We start from the raw sequence: 13,771 nt of genomic DNA, 5'->3' as shown, positions 1-13,771 counted from the left end.
TCACGGAAAATCATTATCTCATTTCCATTCTCATTCTCACTATTCTTGTGTCCATGCTATGTTCTTCATTATTTACTCAATTATCTAAATTTGATAATAGCCAAAATCAGCAATATGATGAGTAAAATGCAGAGGTTGGATGAGAGACAGGTAGGCTGTAGATGAGAGTAGAGGCCAGGCGAGTTAGGAAGCCTTTCCTTACTGCATATTACTGCTCATTGATTGCATGAGAGCCTAAGTTTTACTCTCCCAGTTTATTTATAGAAGGCAATCAATAGATTGGGCACTTTTGTCTACACTGAAGAGCAATGGAAAGGTGGGAGATTCTTAATCAATTGTTGAGTAGAGAAAGGAAAGATCTTCCTTTGTGTTGTGCAGTGTAGTGGAAGAGCGCCATGGTTGATTTATCACTAGATGAGGTGCTTGGAGTGCTTTGTAGTGAGCAGATTGGTTCAGCCATGATGGTGATTGGGTTGGTTTGAGTGCACTATAAGCCGGTAGCTTGGTTCCATCGTCGTGGTGGTTTCATAGCCTGCCTTGGGGGTGGCATCAGCACTGGATATCTGTGGTTGGGTGTTAAATTTCTTGCACACAATGAGTATCTTGTGTTACATAAAAAACTAGCAGCTACAAAGTGTATACTCCCAAGCACCAAAGTACCAAATTTGTGTAACTTAGGTAGGTTACCCATTGTCACCTTAGTAGCTCTTACTCCCTGTTTCAGTTTGGCTCTTCTCTAATACAAGGGGGGCATACCTATAGGATTGCTAAGCCTATGGAGTGGGGGCTTTAGGTGATGCTTGAAGAGTATGCCTTAGCAAAACAAGTGGTTGTAGTATACGTGGAAAAATTAATGGTGTGAGAACAAAAAGATGGTGATGGAAGCCCCAAGACTAGTGCCTTCCGAATCTTGGGCAAAATGGAGTCAAAGAGGTATGGATCTAAGAGGTAAAGTGTATGAATATTTAAGGAAAATAAGGGTTGCTATGCATGGCCCAAATCAGCCTTAGCTTTCCGAAAATTAATGCAGAAAATTAACCTTGGAGAACTAGGGGTACTACTTATAAACAAAGTTATGAAGGTGGTGTTATATTACTTCTAGCAACAACCTACTTTGTTAAATGCAAGCTGCATAAGAAGTATTAAGTCGTCACATTACATTCTCCAAATGGTAAATACTACATTTCAAGGCCTTCAAAACAAGTTATAGGGGTTTCCTACAATAAACAACATTTGAATAAATTGCAAATATAAATCCTCACTTAAGCTAGAAGCAATACCTCCAATCTTCCATTAATCTTACCAACATGATGTACAACATAGCTTAAAGGGAGAGCTCCACAATCCTCAAAGGCCCTACCCTTCTAAATGGAGATAAAGCTCTGTGTATAGAGGGAGCTTCTTCTTTCTTAGAATAAGATGCATTATTTGCTAACTAATTCCATGACAATGCAATCAAATGAGATAATAATAGAGTAGTATATCCACCCTCAATCAATGGTTGACCATATCAAATAGTATGTGGACATTGTCCTCTCCGAAAGAGCTTGCTCCATCTAAAATTATGTAGTAGTGTGCTAGATATCCTCCAAAAGATAGAGGGTGCACCACTAAAATAAGTCTTTACCATTTCAAATGCTAAATTGGTCCACATGCAATGAGCCCTCCAAGATTCTAGCTCAACAATACACATAAAATAGTCTTTGACATGGAAGGATGTGCCCCACTGTCCACCTAGACTAAAACAATAAAATAATAACCAATAAAATCTTCAATAGTTCAGCGTGCAAAAACAATAAAATAATGCTCAAAGTAACCACCTTTATGAGACTAGTCCAAAAAATGACAAAATAATGGGGTGGTTACAACCTCCAATATGCAAGACTCTATGAAATAATAAAATATCCTCCTCCATATCTTCACCTTCCAAGAAAGGAATGAAATAATCAAAGGGGTGCACTCTTCCAAGATAAACCCTCCACAAATAGCAAGAAGAAAGTATCCAGATGTGTGCCACTTGAGGAAGTGCTCCAAATATAGTCAAAAGACCAAGTAAATGCACGCAACAGCCACACACCCCTAAATAAAATTCCAAATTAGTCTCCAAATAAAATAATTTAAATGCAGAGTCAAAGAGGCGAGGACGCAATGTAGCTGAAATAAGTTATAACCATAGTTTTAAAAACCGGAACTGGTGACTGAACCGGTCCACCTAATAAACTGGGTTTCAAACCGGAACCGGTCAAACCGAGATTGGTCAAGTCTAAATGAACCGGTCTTAAAAAAAATACATTAAATAATTAATTTTTAATGAAAAAACTATTTTTAAGATTTAAAACCATGATTCCAAACCAATAGACACAAAATATGCAAAGTTTGCTCATATATATACCATGTAAAGGTGAATATATCAAAATGGCACCAAGTGCAATACATATCAGCAACAAAATATATAATCAATGAGGCTCTAAATGGCCTCTAGAGTGCAAAAACAAAGCCTACAAACTATGGGGCCACTGGCCTACTACAAGTCTACATATATGATAATAGTGATCAGCATTATCACTTGAAACTTCTCATGAGTCATCATGTTCAAACTTAGTTGGTCGAGTCTCGACTCCCAAACTTTGCAACTGCTTTAGTCACAAACTTCTCTATTGGTTTAGTGACTTGAGTCTCAAACTTTTGAAGGTATTCTGCCCTAATATGCCCTATTACTTCTTTTGGTGCTCCACATGGCTTTACATGGCCTCCCATCCTAGCGAAGTGTTGCTTGAACCTGTTAATACCCTCTCCAATAGATTTTTGGCAATATTTGCAGATCATTTTGCCATCAATCATATCACAATGAGCCCATGCAGTATCTTTGGCTTTTGGAGGCATGATGACTACTACTTAGCTCAACTTCTCTGTTGTTCCACTACTCCAACAAAAACTCAACGCTCTCCAAGCTCCCAATCAAACTCTCAAAAACTCCAAATGAGATGTGTGAGGCAAATGAGGGGGGTGAGCTCCTTTTAAAGGCTTGGAGAGGGTGTTTTTGGAGGGAAACAACCCTTATTTTCCCTCCAAAAGACCCTGAAACCTTCCTAAACTGCGTTGTGTGAGTCCTTCATGGCCTTGGCAGTGAATTGGCTGGTTAGCACCGGTTTATGTGATTTTTTGGCCAAGAGGTGGGTTAAACCCGATTTTTTTGCTGGTTTGACTCGGTCGGTTAATGAACCAGTCGGTTTGACCGGTTACCAGCTCAAACCGGCCAGTTTTTAAAACACTAGTTATAACCATGCATTGATGATGAAAAAACACCTAGGAGAGGTGTGCCCTAGAAAAGTGTGCCATCCTCTCAAATGGTAAAATAATGCATTAGTACCTTGAAATCTATGTCATAGAGGGGAGCACTCCAAAACTTCTCAATCAACCTCTAAATAACCCCTCCAAGTGTGAAAATACGTCAAATGAAGTAAGGTGTTCACCCAGATAAAAATGATTAACCATTGAATGGTTAAATCAATGTCAACATGTGTGCATAAAGGTTAATGCTCTTATATAACTGTAGTCCACCTCTAAATAGTTAGTGGACGATTAAATAACCATAAACATGTGTGCCAATGAGGGATTATGATCCATCAAAGTGTTGTACTGTGCAAATAAGTTGGATCTCCTAGCAAAACCCCATTGTGATAACAAGAAAATAAAAGCTCTACCTAGGCTTGAGTCTAGGGCACATCACCATCAAGGGTCTAATAAATTATATACGCCATCCAACCTTAGGAAGGGCTAGATCATCAAGGACACATATAGTACCCTCCTTGTCTAACTCAAACTTAGGTGATGTCTAATATCTCAATGTTATATCACCTAGGGGACTCCCATTAAGGCACCATGCATCACCCTGCCACATCGACATCATAGGAGAAGAAGACATAAGAAAGCACTGATACCATCCAATCATCAAGTATGCCTACCATCACACATCCAGTATAAGAGGACCATGTAGAACACCCCTTCCTAGTGATATACCAACAATATAGCACCACCATACATAGTCACTGGATGCTCCAAAGAAAAATATAACACATGAAATAGCAAGCATCCGTATGTCAATAGAGTGATCTGCAGGCATGAAAGTACCATCTACAACCATGAGAAGACCATCAACCAGACCACCCACCACAAAAGAGTGAGTCCACCCCCAAGATGTGCCAATCAAGTAATTAAATGCCAAGAAGAGAAGGGGCTCCATGAAGTTGTATCTCCCCCAAGTGAACCCCATCAATGTGATGCCTCATACAATATGAGGTGTGACTTCTTGGACCATTTTTGGTTAAAAGCCAAGTGTTCCATCTCTGTTCGTAAATATGAAATTGAATTGGAAATATATGTATTATGCACACTGTGTGCGAGAGTGATAAATTTTGAATATGGACATGGCTGCCATGAATTTCAGGTAGCACATCTTTAATTAGCACACTGCATTTTATTATTTGCACCCATCCATGCATTTAAATTGTTTAAGGCCTCTATGGAAAACCGTCTTTGATATATTATGGTGAATTGGTCTGTTAATTGTTAAGTTTAGGTATGTTCTATGCTAGAGCAATTTATTTCAATTTTTACAGTTAGCTTAATATCTTTTCCAGATTAGCAATCACATCAGCATTAAAGTAAACTGCAGATAGAACATAAATATAAATCGCAGAAGACAAGCCAAGACAAGAGGACACAAGATGTGGCGCTAGCCAGGGACAAACCCCAATGTGGGGAAACCCTTCGTCAATTCTTCTTATATGATCTTCAATAGTTCAACAGAGAGAGAGAGAGAGAGATAGAGATAGTACATTTACAGTAGAAGTCAACACTTTGACTTATCTAGATAAGAGCATAGATCATCTCCTAGGATGATGATACATGAGATCAGTTGAAGACATGCTGCTTCAACTGATTCTCCATGCTGCTTCATCTATCATAGTGCTGCATCTCGTCATCATGCTGCACCTCACCGTGCTGCACCCATCATCACAATGTTGGACCTCATGTTGTTGTTGTCCCAGTGTTTAGCACTGCTATACATAGAGCCACCACTGCACCATGCTTACCACTGTCCCATTGTACTTGCTGCACTGTACTTGCTGCTGTCCGTGCTTTACCATGTTGCTGCTGTCCATGATTCTTCATGCTTGCTGCTGTACCATGTTGCAGCTGTCCCTATGTGTCACCAAGCTTGCAGCTGTCCCAGTGGTTGCACCTTCACTGAGTCTCACAGAACCGCTGTACTATGCATCACAACGTTCATCCTAAGATACCAAGGTGATCCAAATTAGATCCATGGAAAATTATCAGAGTTCTATGACTGTATCAAATCATGACAGACCTCAAAAACTTGTGAACAAAGAGCTATCAGGAAGGACCTCTGGACAGTGGCAGTTTGTAGCCAGCAAGGAACGACGAGGACCTCGGTCAAAGCGCGCTGACCGAGGCCCATGGAGACCGCGTAGGACGCAAACTAGCAGTTAGGAAGTTCGGATCAGAAAACAGAGGTCGTTTCTAATTGCGCATCGCTGGGCAAAACCCCTCGAGAAGGAATAGCCCCAAGCGCTCGGTCACAAGGGAAGCCGAAAACCGTGGGAAAAGCGTTGAAATGACAGGCGGGTCCCGCGCTCCAAAACCGGTGGAATATCGGAGGCGTTTTGGGCGGTAAGCAGAATTGTCAGAGGACCCAGTGATTCCATATGTTGGATGACGCGTGTCCGGCGGATGAGAGAGAAAACCGCTCTCATCGCGGGCTAACGTCCGAGCAAGTCAACCGCGCGATAAGAGCGAACACCGTAGGATCTGGGGGCTCCAAATCTAATGGCGGAGATTGCACTCGATGGAAAACCGAATCTGGAGGGAGAATTAAGCTGCAACATATAAAAGTTTGAAGTCCGATTTGACCGTTGAGTTGGTGGATGAATCATTACACAAAGTAACCGAAATACCAAACCGTTTGAGGAAGAGCTGGCGTAGTTCGTGAAAGGACAAGTGGCCACTTCCCTGTGAGACGTTACATAGTGGCGATGACGCAGAGGCAGGGAATTCCAAGCGAATAGCAGCAGGCGATCCGAAGAGGAAGCGAATAGTCAGAGGATGGATTGGCTTTAAGCCACACACAGACAGAGAACAGAACAAGAGGGAAAAGAAGAAGGAGACAGTGAGATAAAGAAACAGAACAAAGAGGAAGCAAGAAGCAGAGAGCCGAGCTGACTTGCGGAGCTAAGGCAGCATCGAGCAGACAGAAGGCTTGAGAGGTTCAAGCAATCCTTGTGAGGATATTTGTCGGGAACTGAGTACCAAATTGGACTCATCCCATTAAGACCAGTTGAGGTCGAGACTTAGTAAGGGGGGAGTCTGTGCACTCTAGTGGCTTGGGGAATCCAAGAACCACCTTGCTAAGCATCATCTGTTTCAGAAGACTCAAATTGAGCTCCTCATTGTAAAGACTCTGTTTTAAAGACACAATAAAGAAGGCCACCACTAAAAGCTGGACCGAAGACGTAGCCCTGGAGGATAGGGTGAACTCCTTATTAATTTGTTGTGTTCTTGTATTTGCTTACAGTGTTTCTCTTACTGTTTTCCATTTTCCAGTGTCTGTGTATTTTGCAATTTGATCGATCCGTTGCCTAAGATAACATAGACACACACCAACACGAGTCTGTAATACCTTCATTCATTAATTAATTAACTGAGATCACTCACGAGTGATTTTCAAATCACAAGGTTGCTTGCTATGGTGCTATGGCTTGCGGCCTAGCACTTAGCAATGCCAATGTAAGTGGTTTGAGTTAGGATTGCTGCAATAGTCCTAACGGATTGACCCGCTGCCTACCACAGTTCAGCTGTCATCTACAGCTCACCCAAAAACAGATTTCCTTACCTTGATTGCTGTCCAAACAACCTTGATTAGGCTCTTGTAGATACTTGGCCTAACAGCCCTACACACAACTCCTACGCAGCCTCCTTTCCCATGCAGTAGTAGCCTCTCTCTGCAGCTCAAATAGAAGTGCCCTAACTGTCTTTACTCCAGCATCTCGGTGCTCTTGAATTGCCTTCAAGGTAGGCCTGCGAGGAGCCTCCTTAATCGGCCTAATCTCCAGCTCCTTGTTCCTTTGAGACAGCCCTGTTCTTGGGCCTGTTTGCACCCTCAAACAGCCCTCAAACCAACCCGCATCCCCACAGCAACTCGGCCTCTAATTAGGCCCTCCATGCTGTCCTCACGCTGTCTCTTTTGCTGCGGCTAGGGCATAATATGTTTGCCCAATCCTTGCTGTGACCATGACCGCATTTTAGGGCAGCGTTAGAGCTGTGTTCTAGGACTGCGGTTAGGGCTTTTGTGGATCTCCATTTAGCTGTGTTCATGACTGCATTTAAGTGTCTCTTCTTGCTGCGTATTAGGGCATCAAGTGGCTTCTCCATATCAGCGTTAAGGCTGGCTTTATGGGCTGTAGTTTAGGGCAGCATAGGTCTCCTTAGAAAACCTTTACAGCTCCACGTCTAGGGCTTCTCCTTGACAGCGTATGAGAAACTGTGTCTCCTCCATGACAGCGTTAGGGTCTAGGGCTTCTTCTAGGGCAGCGTATCATCTTGAGATCTCTCCTCCCACCAAAACCCAAAGACAAGTGGAGAGGAAGAGATCACAAGAGGTGTGTAAAATGACTTGAGAGTCACCTTTATTTATAGTGCTACGTTGAGGATGAGAGGGGGCAATTTGGTTGCTGGCCGACCTTGACGAATTGTCCCATAACACAAATAAATTCATATCTCCATGAATACTTATTGGAATCGGATGATCTTCAGATCAATCCTACACCTCTCGACGAGAGGGATCCAAACAAAATATCAGCTGCCATAAATAAGATGACCCACAAGGAGTTTGGCCCTAGTTGCCAATTTTAACATTAATGGCCTAGAATTTTTAATGGGTTAAGTGTCTTCTTGTTCCATGGCTAAGAATGCCATGGGAGGGTACCGAAGATTGTGGTTTAAAGGGATTTCACAATGTATTTCAGAATTGAACTTTGTTATGCACACTGATTTCCTTTTCCTAGTCAAAAGAAGTAAAAATCAAATGAAATATGAGAAATAAATAGCAATGCAGCAGATAGACCATTGCACAGGGAACTCTGTAAACAAAGCTTTTGTTACAGAGATCACATCTATTACACTCCTTTTTTCTTCTCCCTCCCATCTTTTCTATGACAAGTTCCTAGTCACCCGCGGTGATTTATTTTCAAAAAGGCTTGAATTTAGTGCAATATTGAGCAGTAGTGAATTGAATGGTGAATCTCATTGGCTGTGGGTGATTTTTTATAAGTTTCAACACTAAATGTTAAGTTTTGTTTTTATATGTATGTACGTATTGATTCTGAACATTAATTTGACAAATTTTTGGGTAAAATTTGAAATTAAAAAATCTTTGTATTTGTTTTCTTATTTAAATATACGAGTTTTTATTTATTCATTTATTTTTATAAATTCTATGAAATACGTATCTTGAGGAAACCTGCTGGAAGACTTCCTCTCGTTTGAGTATGGTACTCAGGGTAAACCAGATTTTTGAGGGCTCAAGGATAGTACAACAATATAATCATTAAGAGCTCAACATGTCACTTGCACTAATTGATCTTGGGTGGGGACTCAGGAGGATTACACTCTCAACCAGTTGAGCACATCTGAAGATGTAGAGTTATAATGTAATTCATTTAATTGTCTTTATTGAACCTAATGTTGAAACCTAAATTTTATCATATTCTTTTTTGCATGAGTGAACCTTTTTACAATTTCATTGCCTAAGTTTGAACACGAATGCCAACCAAGTGATTTAGATTACAACATTACAAGTTATACATACATGGAATCTGAGTGAAGTCCCAAGGGCTAACAGTCGTAGAAGTTAGAAGGCCAAATGCCATGTTGACTCTGCTTCTTATCCTGTATTATTGTCCCTGGTTTTTAATATTCTACCTTTCATCTTTATCACCTTCATATTGGTGTGGCACTCTAGTGTCTGCAAAGGTGCATTGCAGCTTCTTTGCCCTTGCAATGTTGAATTGTGAGTCTTCTAATTCCTAGTATAAATCTACATCTTTCCAGGTTGTCTTGTGGGTCCCTCTCTTTTTGCTTGTGCATTCAGTGTGTCAACTTTGCATTGCTGGATTGCAGTCCCAACCAGTGCTGTAACTTGAGTGTTTGTCTCTATAATAACCTTAGGGTTCTTGGCTTTGCATTCTTCATCTGATCTGCAACTTCATCTTGTGATGCTTCAGACACCCTGCAACCTGTGGTGGCAGCTATGGCTTGACCCTCAACTTTGGCTAACACAATCTTAAAGACTTTTCAGCTCCGGGCACTCCTGTGACTCTTTGATCAGATTTGATCATCTGATTTAGACCATCACAGCAACATGATTTTTCCAGAAGAGTCCTATTTGGTTGTAAGATGTATAATGGGTGGACATCTAGGATAGTCATACCAACCCATCTTTTCTTTTTGTGTTGCATTTGTCCCTTTTACAATCGTTTGTTTAAATTTATTGACAAAAAATGCCCCTGTATTTCTTGAGTATCCACTGATAACCATGGATATTCTATTATTAGACTGATAGAACCAAGCAAAAATATTATTTTTGCCTCTTTTCTCTAGCAGAGGTTTCGTTGGCTCATATTGTTTAAGGTCTGACATATTCAAGTGGTAATCTTATGTATGGGATTATTATGTAGTTGATAAATATTAAAATATACCTAAAAATTGAATGTTTCTAAGCAACCTACGTTTGATTTCATATTTTAAGTTTGCTCCTTCACGAGCCATCTTGTGGGCATGAATAGAATTGGCGTAAGAAAATATGTGGATATGGGCCCACTATTTCCAATGTGGGAAGCGGGATTATTGGAGGATTTCCAGGCCTGCTTCTCTAAATGTTGGCTGGCAGCTCCCTTAGGGATCCTGGATCAGGAGTCCTTGTAGGTTTTGTGGTGTAGCAAAAGCAGGTGGCTAGACTCTGTTGTGGGGTGGCAAACCCCTCAGCAGTCCTAGGGATCTTTATTGGGGATATGAAGGTTGGATACAGTTAGGATAATACTGCTTGACTTGTTATTCTGATAGTAAGTGGAAAGAATACAGCTTCTGCAGAACACTGGTAAATTCAATACAATGGAGTTATAGATGATGCAAGAGGAGCTCTTAACCCATGGAAGAGATGAAGCCCAGGGTCAATAAAATTGTATAATGAGTTAGAATTTTTGGGCAGAGGCCTGTTAATCTAAAAAAAAGGGTTGTGCTGGTAATGATTCAACATATTTTGGTGTGATTATATCTAAACAGGCGGCTTATTTTTTCATTTTGAAATTGGATCGAGGCAGGCTGGCTTATAGGTTTAATTTGAAATTATGTCAACGAGGATAACTGATCATCAAGTTAAGCATTGGGTTTTGCATTGAGTATTCTCCTCAATGGAGCCTAGCTCATAATTGATTTGATTTCTAGACTTCAAAAATATGCTCGCTGTTTGTTGCAGTTTTCTGATTGAGGTGTATAAATAGTCAATCTACCTTGAAAGAACTATGTTTCACTTCTAGAAAATGAGCTAGAAACCCATTAAGGTTGTACCTTTCATTGATAACACCTAGGCATTCGGTATATATGAACCTGCAATTTACTTTGTACTTTTTGACAAGTTAATTTAAAATACCGAGAGATTTTGTACCACTAGAATAAGTTATCACTTTTCTATATTTATTATTTGTCTCTGTTGAAGCGCATTTTCAAGCTAATACTAAGGAATTCCTACTTTCCAATATATTAAGATAGATCTTGTAGGTTATGTTAGGGCTCCAGAAAACTCTCCTAGGTTGTAGCTCAGAGATGCCTAGTAACATATAATTTTCAATATGGTTCTAGGAACTTATTGGGATGGGTGATGGTTTGGTTCAAGCCAGATAACCACTTCTACTCTGTTTTCACTCCAGACATGCATGAACACCCTCAAACTACAAGGCTTTAGACCACCAATGCTCAACAGTTTGTAGATTAAGTGAATGAATGAAGAATACTAACCACACCAGCAGATGCATACAGAATGTATGATGGCTAGCTGCAACTAGTAAAGAAACTTACAAATCTACTCTATCAATGCAGAGATAAGATGACAGTTATCTTGCATTAGATACAGAAGAAACCTGAGTGACCTACTCAATGATACATTCAATTTACTAATACAGAGATAAGATGACAGTTATCTAGCATTAGGCATAGAAGATATCATGAATAAAACATTCCAGGTACAAGTTTAGAACATAGGAGAAATGGGCATTGAGCAATTAACAACAAAAGAAGCTTGCATTGCTGAAAATGAAGATGAGACACTGCAAGTTACAGAGTATCTACAGTCTCCAGAAGTTGAACCAAAACACAATTGCCAACTTTCATTACATCTATCTTTTGGTTATTTATAATCTATCTTTACAATGGCTCTTAGCCATTTAGGGATGGAGGGATCATAATTGACCACCAACTACCATTAACTGTCTGATAGCGTCTTTGAAAGTAGTTGCTTTCTCCACTACGAAAACCTGGTCAGTTCTGGTACTGTGCTGTCCTTCAGGTGGTTGGATTGATCATGGCAGTGGAGTTCCATGACTGTTTAATTCGGTTGTTGGGTCGTGCTATGTCCTTTCATCCTTCGGCCATGCTCTTCCTTTAATTCAGTTTCATGGTCAGACTGTCGCCAGACTGACAGAGTCGGCCATCTTCTCCTTTGGGTAATAGACAGGACGTGGGGTGTGGAGTGCATGGGCAGATGAACGGTGGGAGTGATCGTGAATGGTGGCCGTCGGATCAATGGAGATGTGTGGCGGAGATCGCTTTGCGGAAGCTAGTGGTTGTGGTGGGAGTGGGACATGTTCGGGCCGTTAGATCTTCAGGTGAACAGATTGGACAGTTATCAGGCGGCGAAGATGTGCGGGTGATAATGCGCAGGGCGGTTTGATTTGGGTGGTAATGGTATAAGTGTCAGAACTCGCGCGATGCCATTCAGTGGATGACACGTAGCGGCGGAGGAGAGAGGAAAACCGCCCTCATCGCGCAGGTACTTGTCGCGCTTGTTGTCTGCGCGGTATGGGTGCTGACCGTTAGATCTAGCGGAGGTGATCTGACGGCTGGAAATGATCGGGCAGGTTGCCTTTATCGGAAGGAATGTGGGCCGTTGGATCGGCCAGAAAAGATCAACGTCGTAGATGCGGTGAAATGACGAGACGCCCTCGGGAGCTGTGCTGAAGGCACGTATGGTGAATGGGTAAGGTTTTATGGGTACTTTGGCTTTTGCGCTTGGGGCTAAGGCCAAAGGGGAGTTTCGTCGAGATTAGAAGGTTTAGTTAGGAAACGGGGCGGGTAGAGTGTGAGCGGGGTAAGAGAAGGAGGGGAATAATGGCCCATGTGGGACCCCTTTAGGAACAACGAAGCAAGCCAAGCCTTTCCGTTAACCTTCAAAAAGTCAGCGCTGCACCTCAGGGCTAACAGGGTAAACCAAGAAAGCAATACCTTTGCTAAGAGATGTTGTTGTTCCTTCATATTGTGCAATTGTGCAGCTGCACTTTGATTGTATTATTAGAGATTGTCTTTTGATGAAATGGCCTTAAAATGATAGTCCTGATGTGAACCTCCATCCATTTATACATGACTCATATAACAATTTTAATCCATATGACATTCATTGTTCTGGCTGGTAAAAGCTTAAAATGCTCTCCTTAATTCTATGCCATGATTTACACATATATCCTTTATATCCTTTGACACGGATGAAACATGTTTTCAAGCTAAAGCTAAACAAGAAATTCCTGAGTTACAATATATGAAGATAGATGTTTTGGATTAACCAAGAATGCAGTGTGGTCATTTCTGTTGCTGCTGATTGCATGTGGATCAATTTGCAGCTGTAATTGTGAGTGTAGATAACAGATTGGGCCTTTTTGATGGATTGATCTTAAAAAGATGAAACAGTAGTCCTGATCAGAGAGTGCACCCATTTGTATTCATTCATGCATTTATTGACTTTGACACAAATGGCTTTGATTTTGGGGCTCGTAAAAGCTCGAAAATGGGTCATTTCAATGATTATTATCAAATGTTTATTGATTTTCTTAAGCTTTTGATTACCCAAATGTATATTAATGACAATCATGCGAGATTTATTCCTCTCCATTCTTTGGGGTTATGGCTGTTCTCAGTGCCTAAATTTCTTGTTGAAAATTTCCTAAAGGTTTTTGAAATTTGGCTGAATTTCTCTCAAATTTGAATTCGATTCTTTCTGGAAATTGTCCATCAATTTTTCCCGTGTGACGATCATTGAACCTTTAATATCTATTCATCCAATATAACATTATTCATTAATCATCTGTTGTGAATCTGTGATGCACATTTTTATGAATAGTTAAATCATGAAACATGGCGGTATTGACTGTTGTTTTAAAGAAAACGACACATACATTATGGGAGATGCATGTTCACTTTTTTTGGAATTGCATTTGTTTATATAATATATATAAACAAAATTGTTTCTTCTCTGAAATAGTTTAAAGACAACTGCAGAATCAGTGAGAGAAAATGTTCAAGTTGAAACAAGGAATTTAAGCTTTAACTGTGTTGGCACTGGTCTTATTAAAACCTGACTGCAAAAGTGGATTGAACTGATAATGGATTGTGCGAGTGTTTCCTTATTATTTTTGTGGGGGCCATAAGC

Source organism: Pinus tabuliformis, chromosome X (genome assembly GCF_031772625.1).
Source record: "Pinus tabuliformis cultivar Carrire ecotype Pingquan chromosome X, CPIR1, whole genome shotgun sequence".
Lineage (NCBI taxonomy): Eukaryota > Viridiplantae > Streptophyta > Pinopsida > Pinales > Pinaceae > Pinus > Pinus tabuliformis.
Note: the sequence above shows the minus strand (reverse complement) of the source record.